Below are 12815 nucleotides of genomic sequence, written 5' to 3' on the forward strand. Positions count from 1 at the left end.
TATTCTTGGAATTTAGGGTCCCTTTTATACAATTTGGCCAGTCTAACGGGCAATTCCACATAATTATAGCAAGTAAAAATCATCCAGAGAGACATCTTAATGTGCTACTATTTATTAACAATTGCTGATTCTTCACTCTGTATTGAGCTCACTCGCCAGATACCACATGGCAATTTGTGTTTAGTAAACAGCTCTGGCAGCGCTCTCAATGCTGACACATGATCTTGCACGGTTGATTATTAATAAGCAGTGTGGAGAGATCTTCCTGCAGTCTCTCAGAAAACTGCAGAAATTAAGGGAAAGAACAGATTGATTTGGTCACCTGGTCTCTCTCGCTAGCCAAAGTGAGACGTTGCCGTACTGTATACTATGCAGAGCTTTGTTGACTGCGCTCACAAATTACTAAGGTGATAAGGCTTCCACTACTTCTCTCTGGAGATCATTCCATAGTCTTAAGGCCTGGACTTGCTCCTAAAAGACCTTGGCACAAAAGGGAGCAGGAATGAATCTGTACAGACTCTCAGGACTGGGTTTTTTTATGACTTTTTTCTACTCAGCTGAGGCCGTGACTGCTTGTGTTTCAAACGGCGATCGCTACGGCTACTGCGCCTCACAGATGACCTGCCACCAATTCCCCCCCTCACCCGCAATGGCCACTGTGATATGATGCTACCACCTGCCACCCCACGCATGAGAGGAGCTAGTGGCAAGGCCTACTTCTTCCTCTGCTGTTGGATAAATCCCGGGTTTGAGCGAATCTCACAATTTCTGAGCAGCCCATGCAAACATGGTTTTCCACAGGCCCCCCCGTCAGGTCAAAGAGTTGATACTGGCTCCTTCCTGGCACGGCACTGAAGTGCGGAGGACACTCAGGTGGCCTGGAGGAGGGGTGAGGGGCTTTTCATTTAGCCATTTGTCGCCTGGACGCTTTATAGCCTTTTGAATCTTGGCTCCTTGCCCAAGAGGTGAGAGTATCTCCCTCCCAGCCCTTCCCGTCAAACCTATTCTAAATTCCAGAGGGGAAGGAGGAAGCACTTCTAACATCTCAGCCATTTCCTCAGAAAAGCCGATAATGAGCGGCACAATCTATCAGTGCGGTCTCCTGTCCCCTCCATGGCAGCTGAGTCAGGGCAGAGGCTGAGGGAGAGCCTGGGTTGTGGTGGGAGGAAGCATCTGCCCTAAGAGAGAAGGAGAGAGCCAAAGAGTCTGTCTGAGACCAGCCATCTCAGTACAGGGTCCCCTTTCTATTCCTTATAACCCAGCCCCATCTCCTCGCTGCACTGCCCCGCCGAGGATAAAGAAAATAAAATGGGATTCCCCGCCAATCCCAGGTTCCTATTGGTCCGCACAAATCGGATCTGGCCACCCTCTGCGACCCTCAAGGTTGTGGCAGGAGCCCCTGGCAGGATTGGGCAGTTGTGCAACTTGCCATCCAGGCCCAAAAGGAGGCCGTAGCAAGCTGGGAAAGGGAATGAAAATCCAGATTGTGTTTCCCCTTTTCTAAGCGGCGCCCTGGGCGGATGCCAGTCGCCAGCACGCCACGAATCGTTCTAACACAGCGCACTGTTTGTTTTCCTCTTGCAGCAGCATGTTGGGGAAAGACACCGGATTGGCAGCCCTGGGGAGGGGAGGATGCAGAAGGAACCGCGCAAGCGTCCCCCACACTCTCTCACCCCACCGGGGGCGAGCGCTGCTCTCACCGAGGGACTGGCCGGAGGGGAACTCAGCACCCATGACCCATCCCAGCCTTGGCTTCTCTAGCAGATGCCAGTCAGCAGGCAACGTGGAAGTAGTTTTAGGATGTTGAACCATTTCTGTTGACACTACTTACTCCCAGGCAGGGGCAGCTGGTATGGGGGATACAGCCTTCCCCCACCGCCAGTATGGCCCTGCCTGCACACGCTGCCCCCCCAGAATGCCTACTGTAGTGTGGGGAGGTTCGGGCCACACGCTGCCTGCCCTCCCCATGGCTGGGGAGACTGGGGTATGCACACCCGCCCACCCACCTGCCCCCCTTCTCTGGGGCAGTGGGGGGGGGCACACGTAACACACTGCCCCAGGCGAGGGAAAGGGCCTCATTAGAAAGGGCAAGGCTGGGGGTGGGGCTGAGGGTTTGCCTCCCCCAGCTCTATCTTCCCTGGCTGTCCATGATCCCAGGCCCTGGACGTGCGCAGTACACAGCTGAGGAGGACTCCGTGTGCCTTCAGCGAGAACAATTCTGAGTTCATGCAAAGCACCCACTCTGCTCCCTCTATTCACTTGGGCACCGGTGGGACAAGCCACAGTAGGAATGACAAGCTGACTGAGCAGGACCTTCCCAGTCAGGGCCTCTGTGGCCCTACGCATGGCCAAGGGCGCTAATGAGTGCCAGTCACTACAGTAAATCTCCTCTGCTAGGTTCAAGCTGGAGACCCTGAGTGCAGTGAAGAGCTGTGATCTGGGGATGGCTACTGGGGATTTCTGACCTGAACTGGATTCGAACCGCTGACTTAGACCAACTCCGGAGCCCATTACCAGCCCTGGAGGCATCACCTTCCCTATGGGCTGATACATTCAGTCTCACAACAGACATGATCTGCTGAGCCTCAGAGGTGCTTGTAGTGTTATGGTAACAGTGACACATTCATCATTCATTCATGATGAAACAAGTCTTTGCCTTCTCAGTCAGTATGATCTACAGAAATGGGCCAGCACGTTATCAGGGAACTCTTCTACGTCCCCAGGGAACATCTACCTTCAAGTGCCACTCAAACCACAAGGACCCTGGTCTTGATTCTCATCTCACTAATGCTAGTGTCCATCAGGGATCACCTCCCCCAGTGTTAATGGTGTAAAAAGAGTGTATGGCCGATCAGAATCAGCCCTGAAAGTTTCTAGATTCCTTGATTCCAAGGTCACAAGGAACTATTGTGAGTATCCAAGCTGACTTCCTGCATAACACAGGCTAAAGAACCTCCCTGAAACCACTGCTTTTTGAACTTGAGCAAATATCTTAGAAAAAAAACCCGCCCAATCTTGATTTAGAAACTCGTAGGGATGGAGAATCTACTATGAGCCTTGGTAAGTAGTTTCAATGGTTAATTACCCTCACTGTTAAAAAAAAATCACTTTATTTCCTTTATGAATTCATCTAGCTTTAGCTTCCAGTCATTGGATCTTTTATATGGCTTCTCTTTAAGGCCTTTCCATTACGGTTTGTTTCACTAGCAGCGCTGACACTGCTACAATTCTTAGTAGAGCAAAGAGAGGAATCTCTAAGGAATACTGTGCAGCCTCTTTTTGCTTTTTAACTTTTTCGTCCTTTGCCAGTTTGTTCCTGGTTCACAGACTATCCACATGTGGCTAGCCATAGGCATTCAACACATTCAAAATGTTAACTCTGTGGGTACTTGTCCCTGGGCAGGTAACACACATGCAGGTAGCACACATGTTATTTCTTCTCCCTGATTCAATAAGCATAATTCTTAACATCAAGTGACAGGCTCAAATATGCATGTTTGAAATCTGTTTGCTGTTTGCTTTCCCTTCCTATTCCTCAATTCTGCACAAAATCTGCCTTTTCTGCAGACATTCTTGCCAATAAACACATTCACCAGGCTATTTCTGGGACCCAAAAGTATTAAAAGGCAAAAGGGCAGCTGAAGCTAAGCCATTTTGTTTTAAATTAACAGATATTGGGGGGGGGGGGGAATTATTTATCCTCTTGGCCTGAATACTTGCTAACTCAGGGCCATTGCAAAGGGGAAAAGAAGACTCAGGAAAAAGGACGTGTAAAGGTGACCTGATATACGCTCTTCTTTGAACTCAGATACCACAGAAATGGGTGCTGTATTGGATGGATCGGTGGGAGGGAGGGTGGGCGGATGGATGGACAGGTAGGAAGGTTGTTTGGCTAGTTTCTATGCCATGGATTCCTAGCATCAAGATACAAGAGAAAAGCGTATTTCAATTTCCTCCTTCATTGCTCTCTGAATCCCACCTGGAAACATGGCTATCTTAATGGTCTGGCTGCCAGTGGCTATATCTGAGCATAACCACTTCCATAATGTTGCTCTAGCAGCACTGACTTCCACAGTCAGCTATGGTGGAAATAGTACTCAGTCCTGGTCTACGCTAGGGCTTTATTTGGAAATAACCCCTCGTAGGTCGAATGTATAAGTGGAGTGCCTACACGACAAAGCCCATTATTTCCCATTACAGGCAGTCCCCGAGTTACGCGGATCCGACTTATGTCGGATCCACAGTTACGAACGGGGTTTGCTACCCGCCTCCCTGGTCTGCTGGAGACCAGCAGACCAGGGAGACGGGAAGCAAAGCCTCTGAGGACACCGGCAGCGGGACAGCCGCGTCGCATCTGGGCTGTCCGCTGCCCGTGTGCTCCGCGGCTTTGCTCCATGTCTCCCCAGACCAGGGAGACGGAGAGCAAAGCCGGGGAGCACGCAGGCAGCGGACAGCCCTGACGCGCCATGGCTGTCCCGCTGCTGGCATGTTCCGTGGCTTTGCTCCCCATCTCCCTGGTCTGCTGGTCTCCAGCAGACCAGCAAACCAGGGAGACGCGGAGCAAAGCCGCGGAGGACCCGGGCGGCGGGACCGCGGTGCGTCTCGGTCCCCCGCCCGCATCTCCCTGGTCTGCTGGGGGGGGGGGGCGCAGCTAGTTCTCCCCCTCCCCCCAGCAGTCCAGGCTTTTCTCCGGACGCCTGTGGTAGAGCAGCTTAGGCGCTGCCGGTTGGTCCCGCAGAGCCGCTCTCGGTGCTACTGGAGCAACCCGGCAGCGCCCCAGCTGCTCTGCCCCAGGCGTCCCCAAGTCAGCCGCTGCTGAAACTGACCAGCGCTGACTACAGGAAGCCCGAGGCAGAGTTGCTCTGCCCCGGGCTTCCTGGAATCAGCTGCTGATCAGTTTCAGCAGCAGCTGACTTGGGGACGCCTGGGGTTCTTAAGTTGAATCTGTATGTAAGTCAGAACTGGTGTCCAGATTCAGCCTGTTGAAACTGATCAGAGGCTGATTCCAGGAAGTCCGGGGCAGAGCAACTCTGCCTCGGGTTTCCTGTAATCAGCCGCTGGTCAGTTTCAGCAGCAGCTGAATCTGGACACCAGTTCCGACTTACATACAGATTCAACTTAAGAACAAACCTACAGTCCCTATCTTGTACGTAACCCGGGGACTGCCTGTATTTCAAAATAACAAGCTGCTCATTTCGAAATCTGTCCTCCTGCTTTCCTCAGGGAATAACACTTATTTCAAAATAGCGGCAGTGTAGACACTACAGTGCTGCTATTTCAAAATAACAACTCCCCAGAGTCATTCAAACTAATGACTCCCCAGTGCTTCGTGGGGCTCTCAGTCAAGGTAGCACCAGGCGCAGATGAGAGCGCTGTGGGGCCCTGGGCAGCGAAATTTCACGGGGCCCCCCCTTTGACACGGCGCATGCACGGGCCCTCAGGAAGTGTGGGGCCTGGAGCAGCTGCCCCGCTCGCCCTGCCCTAAATCCGCCACTGGGTAGCACATCCACATAAATGGAGCTTCCCTCAGGCTAATTTTGAGACTTCCCCTAGAGTGTGGACACACTATTTTGATTTTGTTATTTCAGGAGTTATTAAATCAATTTTCATAGAATCATAGAACACTGGAACTGGAAGGGACCTCGGGGGGTCATGGCAGGACCCAGTACTGTTGAGATCATCCCTGACAGGTGTCTGTCTAACCTGCTCTTAAATATCTCCAGAGATGGAGATTCCACAACCTCCCTAGGCAACTTATTTTAGTTATTTTGAAGTAGTTTCCTAGTGCTGGCATGCACCACAGAGTGGCATCTTCCCAGCATCAAGTTCCCCCGCCCCACGCTGACAGGGTACCAACTGCGCACTGTTAATGCGGAGAGATTTCAGAAGGCTCCCAGGGAAGGAGAGAGACGCAGCTCACCCATCCTTGCAGCTATCAGTGCATTTCTGCCTCCTTCTGGGCACAGAGCTACACCTGCCACCCATCTCCGATGGTCACTTTCCTTGCGAGAATTGATGAGCAAGGTGGGGGAGTGTGGCATCCTTGAGGGAATCTCCACGCCCCCGGCCCCTTCAGTGGACAAGGCTCCTTCGGGGTGAGCTATGACTGGGTACATGGCAGCTGCCCCATTTGCTAGCTCAGGATCTCATCCTAGCAGGGGAGCTGCTGTGCTGTTCTTTAGCTCCTCCCATTCCCCACACTCCTTCCGCCCCCCCGGAGTTTCATGTTGTGGATTTAGGATTTGAGTGAAATCAAAATGTCAAAGAGCAGCTCAGCCAAAGCCAAAAGCAACTCCCAGCTAGCCCACCAGCCCACTAACACTAATCCTGGCTCACATAGCGCTTCACCTTGTAGATCTCAAAGTGCTGGACCGAGGAGAAACCCGAGGCACTGAGAGAGCTGCTCTTTTGTATCCCTGTCCAGGGTGCTATCCATTAGGTTACACTGTCTCCCAGTGATGGAGCTGTGATCACTGCTTATTACACTGTTCATAACCCTTTCACTATTACCTGGTGTTCCCTTTGTCTGCTTGTTCTATCCACCTGTTGTCACTCTACATATACTAAGAGCATGTCTCCACGGCCACGTTACAGCGTGGCCATGGCAGAGCTGTTGCCACAGCTCTGTGACATGAGCAGTGTAGTTACTATTGCCGGGGGAGAGCTCTCCTGGCCATAAAGAAACAAACACCCTGAATGAGGGGGGATAGTTTTATTGCGAGGAGCTGTCTATGTTGGCACTTTCCAGCACTAAACCTGTTGCTGCTTAGGGGATGTTTTTTCACACCTCTGAATAACCAAAGTTTCAACGCTGAAGGGGGCAGTGTAGATATACCTTTAGGGCATGTCTACACTTGCACCCTATTTCAAAACAGGGATGCAAATGATGACATGTGAAATTGCAAATGAAGCCAGGATTTAAATATTCCGTGCTTCATTTGCATAATCATGTTATGGCGCTATTTTGAAATAAAATGCACTGTGTAGATGTGTTATTTCGAGAGAAAACCCTTCTCTCGAAATAACCCTTCTTCCTCATAAAATGAGGTTTAACAGTTATTTCGAGAGAAGGATTTTCTCTCGCAATAATGCGTCTACACAGTGTATTTTATTTCAAAATAGAGCCATAATGTGATTATGCAAATGAAGCATGGGATATTTAAATCCCAGCTTCATTTGTAATTTCGAATGTCTTCATTTGCATCCCTATTTCGAAATAGGGTGCAAGTGTAGACATACCCATAGATTTTAAGTGTGATGGGGTGGATCATAGAAGACCCTTTAGGGTTGTTATCTGATGTGCTGATCGAGCCACTGATGTCTGCCTTCCTGCCCTCAGGGACTCCCCATCACCCTGTCCTGGTGAGCCAGAAGCTCTGACCTCCCTCAGCCAACAGAGTTGGAATTACTGCCCCCCAGCAGAGCAACACAGACACTGAACCAGCTCAGGACTGGGGGATGCTGCTTAGCTATAGGGCTCTTGACATCACTCAAAAACCCAACTACCAAAATCCTAAATAAATCTATCTTACCCCGAATGCATGTTTTACACAGAAAACACTTAGATATTTGCCCCCTTTCTCAATGAAAGAGAGATATGCACAGTGGTTGTCCCTGCCAAGTAACAATTATTTACAACTGGGCTTGATAATAAATAGAAGTGTGTTTTACTAAGAGTAAGAGGTAGGATTTAGGTGACTGCAAGTGAAAATAGATCTATGTAAGTTACTAAATTAAAATAAACAAAACATGCCAGCTAATCCTCTACACTAAAAAATTTGTTACATGCAAATTCTTACCCTAACAGTTGTTCTAATTATTTCTTTCACAAGCTAGGCAGCCTCTGTGCTTTGGACCAGTCCTTCCCCCTGTTCAGTCTTAGATGTTTCCAGCAGGTATCTTAGGGTATGTCTACACTACCCTCCTAGTTCGAACTAGAGGGGTAATGTAGGCATACCGCACTTGCAAATGAAGCCCGGGATTTGAATTTCCCGGGCTTCATTTGCATAAGTGGGGCTCCGCCATTTTTAAATCCCCGCTCGTTCGAACCCTGTGCCGCGCGGCTACACGCGGCACGAACTAGGTAGTTCGAACTAGGCCGTTACTCCTCATTCCACGAGGAGTAACGGTAGTTCGAACTAGGAAGCCTAGTTCGAACTCCCTAGTTCGTGCCGCGTGTAGCCGCTCGGCACAGGGTTCGAACGAGCGGGGATTTAAAAATGGCGGAGCCCCGCTTATGCAAATGAAGCCCGGGAAATTCAAATCCCGGGCTTCATTTGCAAGTGCGGTATGCCTACATTACCCCGCTAGTTCGAACTAGGAGGGTAGTGTAGACATACCCTATGTTAGTCAGTGGGGGTCTCCTGGCATCTGGCAACTGCCCCTATTATTTGGGTTCCTTCCTTTATATCCCTTTTGCTCGGGTGGAAATTCTTTGTGCTTGGTTCAAATTTTTCTCATCTTGGGTATGTCTACACTGCACTTATTTTGAAATAAGCTATTCCGGAAGAAATAGTCCAAAATAGCTTATTTCGAAATAGCGCGTCTACGCTACAGGGAAGTCTGAAAATTAGTCTGAGGCAGGCTTCCCTAATGTGGATGCGCTACCTCAATTTAGAGCCCCAGGAAGCACTGGGGAGTAATTACTCTGAATGGCCTTGGGGAAGAGCTGTTTCGAAATAGCAGCAGTGAGCATCCACACTACTGCTATTCCGAAATAGCCTTTTTGGAATAGGCGTTATTCCTCATGGAAAGAGGTATACAGAAGTCAGAATAAGCAGTCCGTTATTTCAAATTTATTTCAAAACAAGGGAATTGCTGCGTAGACCCTCGCATTGTTATTTTGGAATAATGGCTGTTATTCCGAAATAACGCTGCTGTGTATATGCACCCCTTGAGTGGAAAAGTACCGGATTCAAAATGGGTTCCAACATCAGGTGGCATGGCCACGTCTCTTTGCAGGATAAACCACAGTTTGGGCTCACAGGAAAAACAAAACCATTCACAGAGCGTTGACTTGATCGCTGAGCCATCCAGTCCCTAAAGTATCACTAGTGGCTTTTACTAGAATACCTGGATTAACAAAACAGGTTCCCACTTAATATTTCTAACTTCACATATAAGAGATATAAGCACACACATAGGATAAGCAGATTTAGTGGATTACAACTTTTAAAAAGACACATCACATGCTAAACAACAACAAATGGTCTGGTAGCTCGGCTACCCCCCGAAGCTTACGTCACATGATGTACTTTGCATAAAGCATCTTTGAGGTATGTATAATCTTATTCATAAGCCGATGTTCAGGAAGCATGGGTGGGGAGGCAAATTAGTCTTGATAAGAAACCGCTGAGACTTCATCTAAAACTCACACCAACACTCAGCTGAACCGCAACACAAAACCCTTCTGAGCCAAGAAGAAGTTTAGCCCCTAAGTCCTCTATTGACTTTTACATTTGCCTCTCCACCTCCAAGTTCTGGATCCAGCAGCAGGCAATCCCAGAAGGTGCATTCTCTCACCAGAAACCCCCAATAGTGCTCGTGAGATTTCCAGATCAAAGGCTTCAGTTTAAACAATCCACTAACATCATTGAAAGGTGAGAATCACAGGATAAGACCCCCAATTTGAAAATTCAGGAGGTTTGCATAAACTGCTGAATGTAGCGGGGGCTTGTGTGAACTACATTTGAATCCCAAAACTTTCTTGGCTCATCAATAGCTCGTGTAGAGATGCTGTGGTCATAAAAGGTGTAGCTCTCTAATGCTCAGGGGAAATAACAGCACTTACCTCCCTGCCATATTCAAATGAATGTAGCTTTGCCAATTCCCTCCACACTCCTTTGGAGAGTGGTGCCATCCATGGGGATTAAGCCAGGACAGTATGGCTGGCCCCAGGATGAGCTGGGTTTTACAAGTTTCTGAGGGTATGTCTACATAGCAACGATATTTTGAAATAACAGCCGTTATTTCAAAATAACTTTCCTAGCGTCTACACAAGCCAACTGCTATTTCGAAATTAATTCGAAATACCGGAGGGCTTATTTCGAAATTGGTAAACCTCATTCCATGAGGAATAGTGACAATTTTGAAATTGCTATTTCGAAATAAGCACTGTGTAGATGCTTAATTTGAAATAGGGGGCCTTCAGCCCTTCCCAGGGTGCCCTGCTGGCCGCCCTGGCCACAAGGTAACTTCTGACCTGATGCCCTGCCGGAACCAATTCATAAGCCAATGTTCAAGAAGCATGGGTGGGGAGGCAAATTAGTCTTGATAAGAAACCACTGAGACTTCATCTAAAACTCACACCAACACTCAGCTGAACGGCAACACAAAACAACCAGTTCTGGCTGGCCTTAAATGTGATTCAGCATCCAATCAGTCTGGACACACTATTTAAAAATAGCAAAAAGCTATTTCGAAATGCATTTTGTGTGTAGATGCATTATTTCGAAATAAGATATTTCAAAATAACTATTTCGAAATTAGATAGTTTGAAATAACGCTGTAGTGTAGACATACCCTGAAAGACAAATCTCCAACGCCATAGCACCATCTCAGGGCTTTGCATCACTGATCCCTTAGAGAACAATCAATCCCTAATTCCTTTAGGTCTCCCATGCAAATTCTACCACAAGGTCTCCCCTATTTAGCAAGTGAGCACATCTGAGCAAGCAGCTCCACGTGGCACAGCCAGAGTCACACACAAAGTGCTAACTCTTGGTGATGTGGAGAGCACTGTGATTATTTGGGCCTCACGGCCCTTGCCCAAAAGTCCAGCTGCAAGGAAACAAGCCACGTGAGTACAAAGCAAACACGGCCAGGCCTTGGGTCTGACCTCCGCTGTTTGAACACTAAGTCCTCTAGCGTGGAGGGAATTGTAAGGGCGTAAAGGTGCTGATACCGGCGCCACTTTACTCAAACAACACTATAAACATCCTGCAACCAGCAGACTTGCCTCCCCACTTGGCAGCCGCATCAGTTTTACTGCCCGTTAAGTTAAATCGGTGCAAGACACAGGCTTAGCCTTGCTGACAGCCACCTCCATGTCACTCCGGTTCACTGCTCCTTTCCCACTCCATCATCAGAAGGAGTCCCCCGTGCCAAGGAGCGGCCCTTCACCACCAGCCCAAACCCCAGCGTGAGTGAGGCTGGTGACTTTCCCTCAGTGAGTCTCCGTGCTGGGCTCTGGTGCCCCTCTGCTTCCTGCCCCTCAGCGATTCCAAGCCACAATGGGGTTTCCACACGTTGCCATGGCAAGCGTGAAGTGTGACATCACCTCAGGACCCATTGCAGGGGAGGGTAAATACACCTATCCTCATCTTGGCCGTCACTGAGGACTGACCCTAGGCCTTGCTCAAGGATGGAGTCTGAGCCTCTACTGCTCAAGCAAAAGGGCTAAGCTCCCTCGCAAGCCCCAATAGCAGACGCATCAGGCACAGAGAGCAAGGCGGCACTCCACTGAGTGGCAGAGGATGGGCGCTGGTTGGCACAGCTGTGCTCAGCCTGGCACACTCGCACAGCTGCCCCAGGGAAGCGGGGAACTTCTCCAGTAAAACATTGGCCCGGTAGGTGGTCTTCACACATCCAGGGTTTCACAATGGCTGGGAGCAGCAAAGGATGGCACGGCTGCCAATGGAACCATTTCCTTCCAGCCATTTACAGGCCTTGCCAGGATCTCTAATTGTTCCACCACCATAGTGGGTGCTACAGTCCCTTAAAATCACTGCTTTCTGGCGCGACCAAAAGGGACACCAGGGAGTACTCCACCAGTCGGTCACGGCCATTGGGGAAGCCGTTTCGAAGTGGACGAGCAGCTGGACCTGCCTGGGCCTAGGCAAACACAGCCAACACTATGTCTTTAAAGCCACTTCAGTGCAGATGTTGTTTCCATGGTAACTAGTGGACCAAATACATTAGTGTTTCTAATAATAAACCAAACCTTTATCTTGGAAAATGTGCTTTCCCCACCCCTCCCTTTTCCTAAATTAAACCGGCATTTATCGAGCGAGGTGTAATTAGTAAATAATTGGAAGGGCCTAGTAACTCCTAGCGCCTGAGCAGATGGAAAATGTCACAAGAGGGCCGGTGTTCATTTGTGCACCTGGGATCTGCACAGAAACATATATATATATATTTAAATTCCAAACTAAAGACATTGGGATGACTCTGTGGGCCCCCGCGGCAAAGCCCCAGAACCAAGCTGGCATACGCTCCTCGTTCCAAGTGCTCAGGCATAACTCCGCTTTGCAGCTGGGATCGGATCTAGGAATCCTTTACTTTTTCAGAAGCCAACATTTGCTTCCCTTTAAATAAAGCAAAAGAAACTTCTCTCTCGCGCGCACACACACACTCTCACACACTGTCTCTGTCTGTCTGTCTGTCTGTCTCTCTCTAAACAACAACCAACAAGTCACCGGAGTAATACATTTCAGGGGCTACCGATCAGGAACGATCTGCAGCCAGAGATCACAGCAAGGTTGAGAGGGGGGAAAGGAAGGGTGTACTACTAGGGGGAGGGAGTGCTGCAAAATAAAACACGTGCAAAGATTAACGGACAACGGTGCAGATGCCAGCCTGTGCAAGTCTTCCTCACAACATTCATATTCAAATTCACTGTGCAGGGAGGGAGCAGGGTCAGGGGCATCCCCGGAAACCAACTGTTCGATCACTGCTGCAGCACCCCAAGTTATTCCGCCGTGCACATTCCGTCTCATGCTAAAACTAAGGAAGGGTGGCAGCGGGGCGAATGTGCGGCTGGAATCTGCTCTCTGTCTCCCAAGGGCTGGCTGCCCCCAAAAGATCCTGAGTGAAGG

At 49.3% G+C, this 12815-nt stretch overlaps 1 protein-coding gene across 10 annotated transcripts in view; it reads right to left on the minus strand.

Annotated features, from left to right (window-relative positions):
- The window catches only part of ADGRB1 (adhesion G protein-coupled receptor B1), a 423185-nt gene that overhangs the window by 95024 nt on the left and 315346 nt on the right, over positions 1–12815 (minus strand). The gene's annotated exons all lie outside the window — the stretch shown is intronic.

The sequence above is a fragment of the Pelodiscus sinensis genome, chromosome 2 (assembly GCF_049634645.1).
Source record: "Pelodiscus sinensis isolate JC-2024 chromosome 2, ASM4963464v1, whole genome shotgun sequence".
In the NCBI taxonomy this organism is placed as follows: Eukaryota; Metazoa; Chordata; order Testudines; family Trionychidae; genus Pelodiscus; species Pelodiscus sinensis.